The following is a 16,095-nucleotide window of genomic DNA, read 5'->3' as shown; positions in this document are numbered from 1 at the left end:
CCCAAGACCTCACACACCTTCGAAGATGGTGAGAGCTAGCAGGGTATGAGAGTAGATTGAGAGGAAGTAGGAGTATTCTTACGAGAAAGATGTACATCTCCTCACATAATCACTCATATTAGCATAGCTTAGCTTAGTAATTAGTATGGTAGACGAGATGAGCATGCATTGAAGCTTGGATCTTGGTTGGATTTGCATCACAAAGCCAAGAGTTGTTGGTGTAGGCCTTCCTTCTCACAAGCTTGGAGTAGGTGGTAAGCTTTCCATTAAAGCTTGAGAAGGAGAGAGAGTCTTCTTTACTTCACACATGAGATTCTATGAGTGTGTGTGTGATAATGCCTTGCAAAAATCAGACCCCTCTCTCTCTTGGGCGATCCCTCTTGCTATTTTCTCTTGCTGTCCTCTCATTCGACCTCCCTAGTGCTAGCCAATGACAATTAATCAGCATAAGTGATAGCATTCTGACATGTGTCCCCCTTTCCCCTTTTGTGAGAGCTTTAGGTAATTTAATGATTCAACTAAACTCTCATTGGACCCCTTGGCCAATAGGAATCAGGAAAGCCATTGGACTGCTGAATGATCATTGGACCGCTTGGAAGACTGTCCAATAGTCTTCTAGAGGACTTAATTCTCATTGGTTCTTTTATTAAGTGTTTTTAAATTAATTAAACTAGATTTACTCTAGCCTAATTCTCATTGGTCCACCTCCAAGACCATCCAATAGAAATTGGGTACACCTTATGGGAATCTAGGCTAGGGAGCTAACATGTGTCCCTCATTCCTTTGTGTAAAGAAAGCTTGTGTGTGTGTGTGTGACTTTCTGTCTCATCCCCTACTCCCAAGGCTCGCCCCCTCCTATGTAGGGATTTGTAAAGACTTTTTGGGTCACACACCAAGCATCCAATTCCCCTATGGTTGGCCTTTGGACACAACCTTTGAATTTTGGAACCTTAGCATTTTGGAAGTCTTAATGGGCTGAACCTTAGGGTCTTTTTAGCCCATTGTTGCACATGGATCTTTTGCAGATGGCCCCCCCCTTTGGATCCCTATTTTCCCTTGTTTGGATCCCTACTGTGTCCGGTCTGCTAGCTTAACCAATATTCTAGCTTTTTCTCCCCTGGCACTTCCCCATATTAAATGATCAGTTTAACATGAGAAAATCATCTAGGAGAATTAGATATTTATTATTATGACATTACCTCTCTCTGGAAATCATAGTCATCCTCGACTATGGTGTAGAGAAGATAAAGCATATTCATGATTCCTTTTCTTAGCGGGTAAAGGATCCCTATGTTACTCTACGACATCATTCCACAATGGATGACTAGTCCATTTGGTGCTTGAGAGCCTGAGGCTGCCGCAAGCATGTCTGCACATTAGTCCTATCAATCTTCCATAGTAAAGTGACAAGCTCTACTTGGTGTTTGGGAGATGTCGTCTCCGCAAACTTGATCTAAGCATGCATACTACTTCATTTTTTGTGCACAATAAAGAAAAAGAGAGTCTTGTAAGACAAAAATTTTGTTCATTTTTAACATTTTGTACATTTGCTTACTCTTGGGAAGCATTGTAAGCATTGACAAGGTTTAGTTTATCCTTTAATTGTATGCCTTGCATCCATCTAGCATCTTCAAAAGGATAATTCTTAAACTTAATAAGATATCGTCGGATAGTCTTATCTCCTCTTAGTACCTTGTCTTCATGTCGGAGAATGGACTCGGGCTGCAGCACCTCCTCTTGGTCCTCGATCTCCGGTGGGTCTTCAATAGTTGGTTCTTGAGGTGGATCTCCTTTATAAGGCTTTAATAGGCTCGCATGGAAAACATTGTGTATGAGCCAATGATTGTGCAACTTGAGTTGATAGGCCATCTCATTGATTGGCCTAAGAATCTAGAAGGGACCATAGTACCTTTTTGCTAGTTTAGCATAGTACTTTTGGTGTCGTGTAGGATTCTTTCCCATAGTGTGCCTTAATCGAGACTTGGGAAATTTTATAAGACACAATCATTTTCTTTAAAGGCCTGGGCTCTTCTGTGCTTGTCAGCAGGCAGCCTTTTGCCTTTGCTGTGAGATAGAGATAGCATCCTTAATCTTTTGAAAAGATTCTTGTAGGTCTCGGCTATACTCATCTGCAACAGCGAAGATCTTCCCATGTACCTTAAGTAGCAAGGGACTTTTTGATCTTCCCTCAATTACCTCGAAAGGTGCTTTTCCCGTGGAAGTATGTACAGTGTTATTGTAAGCATACTCCACTAAGGGTAAGTACTTCTCCCATTGGGATATTTGATCTACTTCCGTTACATAGGCTTTTAGTAGATCAAGAATTGTTAGGCTAGCTATATCACTTTGGCCATCCGTTTGTGGATGATAGGACGAAGAGAAGTTTAGCCTTGTCCCTAAATTCTCAAAGAGACCCTTCCAAAAATTACTGGTCATTCTAGGATCTTTATCCGACACTATCGACATTGGCAAGCCATGGTACTTGAAAATTTGTGAAATGAAGAGGGTTGCCATTTGATGGGATTTGATAGTCTTTTTGACAGGTATAAAATGAGCTTGTTTACTGAACCTGTCTACTATCGTCCATATTCCCGTATTCCCATGGATAGACTAGGCAATCCAAAGATAAAATCCATGGATATGCTCTCCCATGGTGAATTAGGGATTGGCAAGGGTTGAAGCAATCCAGTTGCTTCCCTCTATCAAATTTTGTCTTTTGGCATACCACACATTTAGAAACATACTCTTGTATATTCACTTTCATGGTAGGCCAATAGAAATATGTTTCAATTCCCTTTAAGGTAGACTAAATCCCTCTATGCCCCGCATAAGGTGGAGCATGAGATTCATACATTACGTTCTCACGTAGTGAAATAGTAACACATAGTCTATTGCCATAGAGAAGATAACCATCTTGTAAAGTAAATGGTTCTTCTTTCTTCCCTAATGCAAGGGCTGAAATCACATCTCTAAAATCGGGATCAATAGCATACTCATCTATCATTGAAGATAGATCATTGTGAGTTGCTATGGAAACCGCATTCACTCTCGGTCGTCTTGAGAGCACATCAACTACTTGATTATGTTTGCCAACAATGTGAGCAATATGAAAATGAAATTGCGAAAGGAAATTTGCCCACCTCATTTGTTTGTCGGAGAGCTTGGTGTGCATCATGAAGTACTTAAGACTTTGGTGATCCATTCACAGAATGAAAGGAGTCCCTAATAAATAGTGCTTCCATGAGTCTAAGGCATGTAGAACTGCAAGGAGTTCCTTTTCATATATGCCTAGAGCTTGCTCAACAGGGTCGAGCCTTCGACTCTCATAGCCTATGGCGTGCCCTTCTTGGATCAAAACAACTCCAAGGCAATCACCACAAGCATCACATTGGACCTGTGAGGTCCTTGCCCCTTTTTGAGAGGGGCGGAGTACCTTTGATAGGTCTCCAATCCTGAAAAATAAAAACCAACGGACATTGCCTTAGCTACTACGTAGCCACGGGCATGAACCGTTAGTGAAGGATTGGTCCTATCTCACTATGGCGGAGCGTGACCACCATAACCCTATCTAAAAACTATCTATAATCAATTATACCTAAAAGTATAAATATTAGAGTGACCAACTTGTGCGCTTTTTTCTCCATGTTTCAGAAGCTAGCCGCCAAGGTTTGTCTCTTTTAAGATTTATGACTTAAAAAAAAAAAAATTTCTAGCGTTGGAAAGTTACCCGACTCATCCGGTCCACGCGTCCATAAAATGATACCGTTGGGGTATCATTCTCCCACTTTCCACACCACACTCACCCTTCTTTTGCTAGCTAATTACTACCACACTTTTTAAACATACATGTTCCTTTACTTTATTTATGATACTAGTTCGTGAAAACAGCCCTTCAAACAGTATTACAAACAATAGTCAAACAAGAAGTCGTCCAATTTTAAACCAACAACCCTTGAATTAGGTTCACTTAAGAATCTCTACTGGCGCTATTATGTCCGATCAGTATATACATTATTTATAAAAACCCTTGTCCTCATGAGCGTCCCATACCGCTCGACAAGTACTCGTTGTGCTAATATCTACATACTCCCGCAACAGCAACAACGGTGCCAATCTGGGCGTCATCCTCACGCCACGGCAAAACAAAACTGCAATATCCAGCTGGGCTAATCTAGGTGTACTCCCACCACATCATCAGAGGTGCCATCCTGGGCGTCATCTCACGCCTCGGCAACTGCCACATAATACCAGCGCTAATAAGTAGAGAGACTTGAGAGAAACCCTACTGAAGGTTTTGGACAAACATGCTTTCCTATAGCAACCAGTTTAACCAGACATTCTTTCCTACTTGTCAAACATATGCCGAGTTTCTTGGGGTTAAGCCCCTTGGTTCCGGTCTGTGTTTTCTTTTTATAAGGTAAATAATATATTCCTATGGTGTCACATATACAATGATGTAACATTTAATGGCCTAATAACTTATGTGTAGCGGAAATTATCATGAACATAGTGGGCATTTCATTAGAATAGATTCCTAATGAGGATTACAAGAGTGCTTGGGTGGAGAGAGCAACAAAAAGCATAACACCTAGTTAGATAGCATCGACAATACTTTCAAAAGAGAGAGAAATTAAGCTATTGACAACAGTTGAGGACCGGATTTGCATGGAGCCGGTCCCCCCTCCAAAAGGCTTTGTATTATGGTTTCTCCCATCAAGAGAGACATTGTACAATACAATTCTTTGTGTTCCTTCAAGACTAGCTAGTGCAATGAAGATGGAAGCTTCATGCACTAAGAAAAACACTTAATCAAACACAACTTGAATTATCCCCGTTCTCAGACCCAAGACCTCACACACCTTCGAAGATGGTGAGAGCTAGCAGGGTATGCGAGTAGATTGAGAGGAAGAAGGAGTATCTTACGAGAAAGATGTATATCTCCTCACATAATCACTCATATTAGCATAGCTTAGCTTAGTAATTAGCTTGGTAGAGAAGATGAGCATGCATGGAAGCTTGGCTCTTGGTTGGATTTGCATCCACATGCCAAGAGAGTGTTGATGTAGGCTTCTATCTCACAAGCTTGGAGTAGGTGATGAGCTCTCCATTAAAGCTTGGGAGGACATAGAGTATTCTTTTTTCACACATGGTCAAGTGTGAGTGTGTGTGTGTCAATGCTAAGCAAAAATCAGCCCCCTCTCTCTCTTGGGCGAGCCCTTCCTGCTAAATTGGTCTGGCTTTTGCCTCATTGGACCTCCCCAAGTCAAGCCAATGGGTGTTAAGCAGCATAAGTGATAGCCTTCTGACATGTGTCCCCCTTTCCCCTTTTGTGAGATCTTTAGGTAATTTAATAATTAAATTAAACTCTCATTGGACCCCTTTGCCTCCTGGCTAATAGGAATCAGGCAAGCCATTGGGCTCCTGAATGCTCATTGGACCCCTTGGGAGACTGCCCAATAGTCTTCTAGGAGACTTAATTCTCATTGGTTTCTTTTATTAAATGTTTTTAAATTAATTAAACTAGATTTACTCTAGCTTAATTCTCATTGGTCCACTTCAAGGGTCTTCCAATAGGAATTGGGCACACCTTGTGGGCATCTGGCCTAGGGAGCTGACATGTGTCCCTCATTCCCTTTGTGTAAAGGGAGCCTGTGTGTGTGTGTGGCTTTCTCTCTCATCCCCTACCTTTAGGGCTCGCCCCCTCCCATGTAGGGATGTGCAAAGACTTTTAAGCACACACAAAGCATCCAATTTTCCCTAGGGTTGACCTTTGGACACAACCTTTGAATTTTGGAACCTTAGCATTTTGGAAGTCTTAATGGGCTGAACCTTAGGGTCTTTTTAGCCCATTGTTGCACATGGCTCTTTTGCAGATGGCCCCCCCTTTGGATCCCTATTTTCCCTCCTTTGGATCCCTATTGTGGCCGGTCTGCTAGCTTAACCAATATTCTAGCTTTTTCTCCCCTGGCCTTCCCCACATTAAATGATCGGTTTAATATGAGAAAATCATTTAGAAAAATTAGATATTGATTATTATGACAAATGATGCATAACTTGAAACTGCAATACTAACTTGTACCATAGCTCCGATTGATCCGATTGGTGGAGACAAAACATGTTCCGCAAGAGTTCTACCGTTACTTGTACCAGCTTCATGATCATTAGCGCCTTGGGTTCGAGCACGCTTTGGAGCCATTTTTTTGTACTACACGTACGTTATACACTTAGAACTTTAAAATGGTCAATTTCCCTAGTAATCTCCTTGTTTTTAAAGAGAGTCTATAATTTGAACCCTCGCCAACTTGGATTCACACTTAGTGTTGTTGTTCTATATCTAATTTCTATACATCAAATATTTGCTAATCTTGATTAATCAAAAATTAAGTGTGTAAACTACGAGTGAAAGTTTAGGACTGCATTACTTTTATGCATGACATTTCTAATCCAATTCTAACTTCCATTTCTATACTTCAACTAAATCAATTTTTAGTATTATTCAAAATTCTACTTAATCTAATTGACAATAAAATGTTGAATAAGAATTTCATCATGTATAATAAGAATATGATGAGTTCTCTTATGTATTAACTTTCAATTAACTATGCATAAGTTAATAGTGAAGATGTACTAACTAAAGAGAGTAGGTATGTTAGGAAATAAGACGTAGCTAAATAGATTTTTTGAGTAGATTACTTAATAGAGAGATAGATTTCACACACAAGAGATTATAGAGTAGAGAGAGAGAGAGAGAGAGAGAGAGAGAGTACACACGATATACGTGGTTCACCCAATGTGGGCTACGTCCAAGGGAAAGCAACCACTCAATGGCTTTAGCACTTCAAAAGAAGAAGTAGTTTACAAAGGGATTAAACCCTTAATAGAGCTCCCGCCTTGCTTCACTCTCACCACCTCACACTCACCTTGTTGCATCAACTTCACACTATGAAATGTGTGTAGAAATGTCCTCCTTTTATAGGCCAAAAGGGTTGCCCTCTCTTATGAAAGACAACCATGTGTAGCCGCCCTTGTGCGAATAAGTCCAAATCGGACCCTCCAATCCACCCATGTGTGGCCACCCTTGAGAAGACAAGTCCGCTTTTGAATTCGGCCACCGGCTACCGACCATTGACTTCGGACCACCGACCATCCGACCGGTTGTTTTCCGACCACTTTCCGGCCGCCGTCTGGCCATAATATTCTGGCGAAAAGGAATATTCCGGCAAAAAGGTTGCCCCTGATTCTTGTCCGTGAAAATTTTGGTTTCCGGTGAGTGATTTTGTAATGGAATTTGCCTTAATATGTGAGAATAGAGGAATTTAATGAGAGTACTTTCAAGAAATGATTTTGTGAGCATAGCGGGTTGACATAATTGAAGATAGCAACATAATCATAGCAATTAGTTAACTTGGCATAGACAATACTTTTGCAAGAGAGAGAGTTTAGAGAACATGACAACAGTTGAGGACCGGATTTATGTGGAGCCGGTCCCCCCTCCAATAGGCATTTGTATTATGATTTCTCCCATAAAGAGAGACTTGTTACAATACAGTCTTTGTGTTCCTTGTGACCTAGGTGATGCCATGAAGATGGAAGGCTTCATGCATCACAAACATAACATAAAGTTGAAGAAAGCTTTAACTATCCCAAGCCTCAGTCCCAAGACCTCAAACACCTTCGAAGGTGGAGAGAGCTAGCAGGGAATGAGGGTAGGGAAGAGGAAGAAGAAACATTTCGTAGGAGAAAGAATTAGTTCCTCACTTATCATACTCTTGTTGCTAGCATACATAATAGCATAGTAATGAAGAAGAAGGAGATGGCAAGCTTAAGCATTGAAGCATGGCTCTTGGTTGGATTTGCACTCCATAGCCAAGAGTGTTGGTGTAGGCTCTCAACCTCTACTTGCTTGGAGAAGGAGAGGGAGCTCTTGCACTTTCCATAGTACACAATGAGAGTGCTTGTGAGTGTGTGTGGGTGAGTATACCCCCTAAGAACCCCCCTAGCTTGCTTGGGTCGACCCCCCCTTGTAGCTCATGCTTGAAGCTCATTGGACCCCTCCAGGCCTAGCCAATCACAAGCAGGAGCCATTACAAGCAACATGGGTAGCCTTGGGACAAGTGTCCCCCTTTCCCCTTTGAGAGAGAGGACTTGATAAATGCAAAATCAATTATATAATTCAAGTAATTTATCATTGGACCCCTTTGAAGCCTAGCCAATAGGCTTCAAGCAACACATGAAGGTAACATGGGTAGGGACCTGACATGTGTCCTTGCTGCCTCTTCAAGCTGGGGCTTCCCTTGTGAGTGTGAGTGTGTGTTCTCTCTCTCTCTAATCCCTAGGGAAAGGGCTCACCCCCCCTCTTGTAGGGATGCTTTTGACTTTAGGAGCTCAAGCACCTTAGTCATCAAGCATGACAAAGCACTTGAAGTAGGGGGTGTTCCCACAAGCATCTTAGGCAAGCTTCTTAAGGCACCTCAAGCACCTTAATCATGCACCAAGTCAAGCACCTCAAGCATGGAGCCAGTCAAGCACCTCAAGAATCTTAATCAAGCACCTCAAGCAGGACAAGCACCGCAAGCACGACAAGCACTTTGAGCTTGGGCTGGGTTCCCACCTCAAGCTCAGCCCTAGCTTACCTAAGGTCAAAGGACTTTTACACACATTATTGAAGTTCTTCAATGAAGCTAACCCTAAGCTCTTATGCTCCATTGGTTAGCCTTGCTCTTGATAGAACATCTCCCATTTGGGCCCCTTTACTATTGGCCCCGTGTTGAGATAGATCTATAAGCACATATCTATACCTTAACACTTGTTCCCGTTTATTCTCCCACATTAAGTGATCAATTTAATGTGAGAAAATCATTTGGGTTGGTTAGATATTAGATTTTATGACAGATTTTCCTTCACGCACGATGGCTTCTCCTCATAATGGGGGCCTTACAAATGTGCGCTTTTACCACAGAAAATTACAAGGGTAAATCAGGCTCCATACTTAACAGTCTCCCACTTGGAGACTGATCTCCAAACCAAACCTGTGACTGCTTTCCATTCTAGCTTCTTATCCGTGAATGCCGATTGAAGATGAGCAAAAACTCAACTTCTCCTTGTTGACCACCTTTGTAAACATGTCTGCAGGATTTTCACTTGTATGCACCTTTCCTAACTTTAGTTGTCCCTCTTCCAAAAGAGTGCGTATGAAGTGATATCTCACCTTAATGTGCTTTGTCCTTGAATGAAAGGCTGAGTTCTTCGCAAGATGGATAGCGCTTTGGCTATCACTGTACAAGAAACAATTGTCTTGTTTGAATCCAAGCTCTTCTAAGAATCTGTGAAGCCACAGAATTTCTTTGCTTGCCTCCGTCATTGCTACATACTCTGCTTTCGTGGTAGAAAGTGAAACCACTTTCTGCAGCTTTGAAGCCCAGCTTACTGCTGTGCCTCCAACCGTGAACACATAGCCAGTAGTGCTCCTTCGAGTATCTTTGTCACCTGCCATATCTGCATCAGCACACCCTTCTAGAAAAATATCAGTTCCTCCAAAATACAAAGCATTTGTTGTTGTCCCTTTTAGATACCTAAGTATCCACTTCACAGCTTGCCAATGCTCTTTACTTGGGTTGTCCATGAACCTACTCACAACTCCCACTGCATGTGCAATGTCTGGCCTTGTCCAGACCATAGCATACATTAGAGAACCTACCGCTGCAGCATATGGAACTTTAGACATATAGGCTATCTCCTCTTGTGTCTTTGGACACATATCCTTCGTTAGTTTAAAATGACCAGCCAAAGGTGTAGAAACTGGTTTTGCAGTTTGCATTGCAAACCTTTCTAGTACCTTCTTGATGTAATCTTCTTGAGATAGCTTTATTGTCTTCTTCGTCCTGTCCCTTGATATTTTCATACCAAATATCCTCTTTGCAGCACCTAAATCTTTCATTGAAAAAGATTTGGACAACTCCTCTTTTAGGTCTTTGATGTCCTGCATGTTAGCACTTGCAATCAACATGTCATCAACATACAACATTAGGATGATGAATTTCCCATCGCCCAAATTCTTCATATAGACGCAGTGATCCGAGTTGCATATTGTGAATCCATGATCCAACATCCATCGATCAAACTTCAAGTACCATTGTCTTGATGCTTGCTTTAAACCATACAAGCTCTTCTTTAATCTGCAAACCATCTTCTCCTTACCTTTTACGTCATACCCCTTTGGTTGAAGCATGTAGATTTCCTCCTCTAAGTCACCGTGAGGGAATGCCGTATTTACATCCATTTGCTCAAGATTTAGAGCATGAGCAGCTGTAAGGCTTAAGACAAGCCTAATTGAGTTCATTTTTACAACAGGAGAAAATATTTCATTGAAGTCAATACCTTTCTTTTGAGAAAAGCCTTTTACCACAAGTCTAGACTTGTACCTTTTCTTCCCACCTTCTTCTTCCTTCAGCTTGTACACCCATTTTTTTTGAAGTGCCCGCTCACCTTTAGGCAACTCAACCAACTCCCATGTTTGGTTGCGATGTAGTGAGTCCATCTCCACTTGCATGCTCTTTGTCCATTATTCTTTGGATTCATGTTTCCTAGCTTCTTCGTATGATTCCGGCTCTCCAGAATTCGGGAGGTCTACTTGCTCTTGTAGATCTTCGAGGAATAGGTTGAGGCTCCTCATTTGGTTGACGTTGTTGCACATTGTCACCGTTTGTAGTCCTTGAGTCTTCACCGTACTCAAGCTCCATGTACTCATCACCTGTTTCTTTTGTTTGTTTTCTTTCCAAGTAATCTTTGTACATATTTTGTTCGTTAAAAATTACATCCCTACTCCTTAAGATTTTACCATCTTCAGGATTCCATAGGCGATACCCAAAGTCTCCTTCTCCATAGCCAATGAAGAAACACTTTTTGGACTTTGCATCTAGCTTTGATCTTAGGCTTCTATCTATGTGCATGAAAGCCTCACACCCAAACACTTTGAGAAATGCATAATTCACCGGTTTACCTGTCCATGCCTCTTCTGGAATTCCCCCATCCAATGCCATTGAGGGTGACCGATTGATTAAGTACACAGACGTACTTACAGCTTCCGCCCAAAGCTCAAGCGGTAGTCCTGCATGTAGCCGCATGCTTCGTGCTCATTCCATGATTGTCGTGCTCATCCTTTTTGAAATACCATTTTGCTGAGGTGTCCTTGGGGTTGTCCTTTGCCTCCGAATGCCATTGCTAGCACAAAAGCTTTCACAAGCTTGGCTGCAATATTCAACTCCATTGTCGGATCTGAGGCATTTAACCTTGGTACTTGTTTCATTCTCCACAAAGGCTTTCCACCTTTGAAATATGGAAAATACATCAGATTTATTCTTCATGACATAAACCCATGTTTTTCTAGTCGCATCGTCTATGAATGTTACATAGTACAATGAGCCACCAAGTGATGGTGTACTTGCAGGACCCCAAACATCAGAATGAACCAACTCAAGTTTTTTATTTTTTTTTTCATTTCCTGATTGTTGAAATTTTACCCTCTTTTGTTTACCATAAACAAAATCTTCACATAACTCTAAGTCCACTTCTTTCAAACCTGGTAGAAGCTTCTTTTTTTGAAGGATTTGCATTCCTTTGGCACACATATGCCCAAGTCGATAGTGCCACACTGCACTATCAACTTCCGTAGTTGCTGCACAAGCTGAAGGTTGTGTGCTAGCAGTACACAAGTAAAGTGTACCGACCTTTTCTCCCTTGGCAACCACCAAAGATCCCTTTGAGATCTTCCACCGTTTGTTTCCGAATGCAATGTTGTGACCTTCATCGTCCAATTGTCCTATAGAGATTAAATTTTTGCGAAGAGAAGGAACATGCCTAACATCTTTAAGCTTCCATTCATTTTCGTTAGCAGTTTTGATAGAAACTGTACCTTTGCCGACAATCTCACAAGCTTCATCATCTCCCAAGTATACATACCCAAAATTACCTTTGGTGTAGTCTTGGAAATGTTGCTTGTGTGGTGTCGCATGGAATGAAGCCCCGGAATGTACTATCCAGGAATTATACACATTGTCTAATGAGAGAATTAGAGCATATTGCTCTACTTTACCTGCCACATTGGCCTCCGATGTTGGCTTGTTGTCTTGAGACTCTGTCTCCTTCTTCTTCTTGGACCAGCAATCCTTCTTGACGTGGCGCTTCTTGCCACAGTTCCAACATTCAAGAACTGACTTTGTGCGTGACTTGCTCCGCCTTGAGCGATCACGACCCTTTTGGTTTTTGAACCTCTCCTTAGGCCTTCCTCTTGTTTCCACTGACAGTGCAGCACTTGATGATTCTCCTGTGCTTCTCCTTCGCATTTCCTCGCTTAGGAGAACACCCACAACATCATCAAACTTAAGAGTATTTGTGCCAAAAATAGAATTACTTACAGCCATCACAAGGCTGTCCCAACTATCCGGTAGAGATGATAGTATGAGGAGAGCTCGCACTTCATCATGGAAATTGATTTTCACCGATCAAAGTTGACTTGTGTTTGTGTTAAAGTCATTTAGGTGTTCTGCAACTGAACCATTCTCTGCCATCTTTAGATTGAACAAGCGCTTCATAAGAAATACCTTATTGGATGCCGATGGTTTCTCATAGAAGTCGTCAAGTGACTTCATCAAGTCCTCCGTGGTCTTCATCTCCGAAACATTGAAGGCCACCGTTGATGCCAAGCTTAACCGGATTGTTCCCAGTGCCTTTCGATCAACGACAATCCATGCTTCATCTTTCATTGTTGCATGCTTCTTCGCAAGACCGCCTAGTGGCAAATAGAGGTCCTTCTGGTAGAGATAGTCTTCAATTTGCATCTTCCAATGTTGGTAGTTTTTGCCGTTGAACTTCTCAATCTTGAGCTTCCCTTCCTCCGCTATAAATCCCACTCAATTCAAGGAATCCTTTCCTTGAGATAATTTAGCTAGGAGCAAACCTTGCTCTGATACCAGTTGTTAGGAAATAAGACGTAGCTAAATAGATTTTTTGAGTAGATTACTTAATGGAGAGAGATAGATTTCAAACACAAGAGATTATAGAGTAGAGAGAGAGAGAGAGAGAGAGAGAGAGAGAGAGAGAGAGAGAGAGAGAGAGAGAGAGAGAGAGTACACACGATATACGTGGTTCACCCAATGTGGGATACGTCCACAGGAAAGCAGCCACTCAATGGCTTTAGCACTTCAAAAAAAGAAGTAGTTTACATGCTTTGTTCATCCTCCTGACTTTTGGTGTTTATCAACATCACAATCCAATATGATTTTCACTCTATCTTATCAACAAGTTTGTCTCCTTTTTTCCCACTTTAAGTTGGAAATTCCTAAAATACATGAATTTAGTCAATTTGGAGATTCCCATAATGCGAGTTTTCTACCATAATACCTAATATGGTCTTTGATACAGAATTGGAATCACATATTAGCTCAAGTTTGGAATCAAAACCTTCAAGGCCTAGTAGAACATCTTATAACAATTTATCCTGAATTGAAGAGGACACAAATGAGGATGAATCTAGTGAGTCTATGCCAAAATCAATCCAAAAGAAAAAACAAAAGGTGATGGTATCAAGTGAGTGTATGTTCTAGGATAAAGGAAAAGAGATCCACCACAGAATGGCTCAGTTATGTGGGGGCATGTGATTCTCATTAAAAGTTGGTAGACAAATGAGATGAATACGTTTAGAGTGTCATGTGGTGTAGCTGTGACCCCTTGAAATTTCTCATTTAGAAATGGAAAAAAAGAAAAAATTAAGTCTTACTACAAGGAGATGACAAAACTAAGAGTTAGCTCAACAACAAAAGGAAGCAAAAACTAAAGCAAAGATCCTAGTAGAACAAAAACGTGTAGACAAGTACATCCGACATCTAAACACTTCAAATCTTATACCAGAAAGGAGAAAAAATGTGTGTACACCAAAGCACAATGAACGCCTATACCAATGGAGGTTGTGGAGTATATGATGGTTTGGTGGTAGTTAAGGAGATAGAATCAGCAGGACTAGGTCATGAGTCTAAACAAGTTTTTATTGCTTAAGACCATAGTGATATTGAAGACATTATACTTAAGGATCTTCTCAAATAATTCAAGGATATATTTTCTTGGACATATCATGATATGAAGGGAGTTCCACCTTCTATGGTGGAACATATAATTCCCATGATAAGCATTGTTAATTCAGCCTAGTAGTTACCCTACCCAATGAATCCTAAGTATGCAAAGATTTGTTAACAAGCTTATCAAATGTGGATACATATGAGCTTAGGTTTAGATTTAAGATTAGGTTTTGAATTTAGTTTTTATATTTATGTTTAGTTTCACGATTATGGTTTAAATTTAGAGTTAGGTTTATGGTTATGTTCGCAGTAGTTTGCATATATCTCACATGAGTTTAGGTATATATTTGTTTGAAATCTCACATGTGCAAACATCTCATGAACAAGCCGTTTGCACATGTAATCTTGCAAGTAAGTAAAGAGAGATGGTTGTAAGTGAACCCACTGTTTTATGGGGTGCACAATGCGAGTGTGTTCCCACTTCTGTAGAGTGCTTTGAAAAAAATCTTCTTTACGTGAAAAAGATGGAGTTCAAAAATGACTTCTACTCTCTTCTCTCTATCTTCTCTCTCTCTCTCTTCTCTCTCTCTCTATCTATCTTCTCTCTCTCTCTCTCTCTCTCTCTCTCTCTCTCTCTCCGTGTGTGTGTCTATTTATCTCTCTCTCTTTATGTCTATGTCTCTGTTTCTCCCTCTCTTTCTCTCCACGGATGCGACATTAGGTTGGAAAGATTTCAATGGCACATTACCTGAGAATGGAGGCATGCATGTAATGTGCACAGTAATCCCTCAAACAAGGAGCTACTGTAAAGAGATGCTGAACAAGAAGCATAATAAACAAGGTCCTCTTCAAAACACTCTAGAGAAGCGGGAGCACTCTCGCACTACGCACACCACAAAATGGTGGCTTCACTTACGACCATATCTCTTCACTAGGGAATGTCTAGAACTAAAAAAGAGGAAAATGGATTTTATCCACTACAAGCATTGTCATGTAGACATGGCTGTGTAGATTTATTGTACCCACAAATATAGTCTAGAGAATTTGAGGTAGTTTATAATGTGATCAATGGTTTCTTGATTGCAAGGGAGATTAAGAGAGAGAGATAAGAGACGAAGGAGAGTAAGAGAAGATTAAATCTATGTTCAATTTTCAAGGTTTTTACATTCATTATGAGTAGTGACGATGATGTGGGGCCGTACAATCGAAACACTCAACAAGGATCTTATGTCCTTGTAATCAATGGAAACATGATGTGCAACGAACAAGACATGTTTCTTTGCAGGATGTTCACAAATTTGGCAAGTTTGACCCATCTCTTATAGATCGAGTTGTTTCAGAGTCCCTTGTTTACATTGGAGGTTGGCTCTCTGTAGTTGATCGTGCCTGAGATACTCTTTGGCGCACCATAGATGATGAGAAAATATATGGGATTGTAATGTGCAATATTGATGCTAAAAAGAAAATGACAGAATATCTAGAGGCTAAGATCAATCAATTTTGCAGGCTTCATAATCCAGTGATGCAAAAGTTGATTTTACAATACAAGTATCGACAAAGCAAGAGAGACAAAGGGAACGAATCGAGTGGAGACAGCGAAGGCGACCATTGATGCATTATACGATGGGTCTTGAGAGCCTATCAACATTCATGACCTTAAGAAGGTTACACACCAGTTGAAAAGCACACAAGAGCATGGTGAACAGGTGATTGACAAGGAGTGGGAGTACTCGTGGGGTTGTAGTTGCAAGGTATGTTTTCAATGTTTGACTCATGGCTTTCTGGATGTTCGGACAACCACTCATAATCATTGACATTTTAGGGTGTACGGATTGACAAAAAAGTTTCAACAAGATTGTGGAATCATGGAAAAATTCAAACAATCTAGTCAATGACGGTCCTCTTTCTGATGTAGATCTTGTGGTGATAGAACTCGCTTATTTCGGCACGCTACAATAAATTTTGAGGATAGACTGTAGTGGATTTTTTGTGGACTTGTTCGACGTGCAATGGTTCAAGATAAACA

This window comes from Adiantum capillus-veneris, chromosome 22 (assembly GCF_014529385.1).
Source record: "Adiantum capillus-veneris isolate H3 chromosome 22, ASM1452938v2, whole genome shotgun sequence".
NCBI classification, from domain to species: Eukaryota; Viridiplantae; Streptophyta; class Polypodiopsida; order Polypodiales; family Pteridaceae; genus Adiantum; species Adiantum capillus-veneris.
This window is presented reverse-complemented; position numbering follows the sequence as displayed.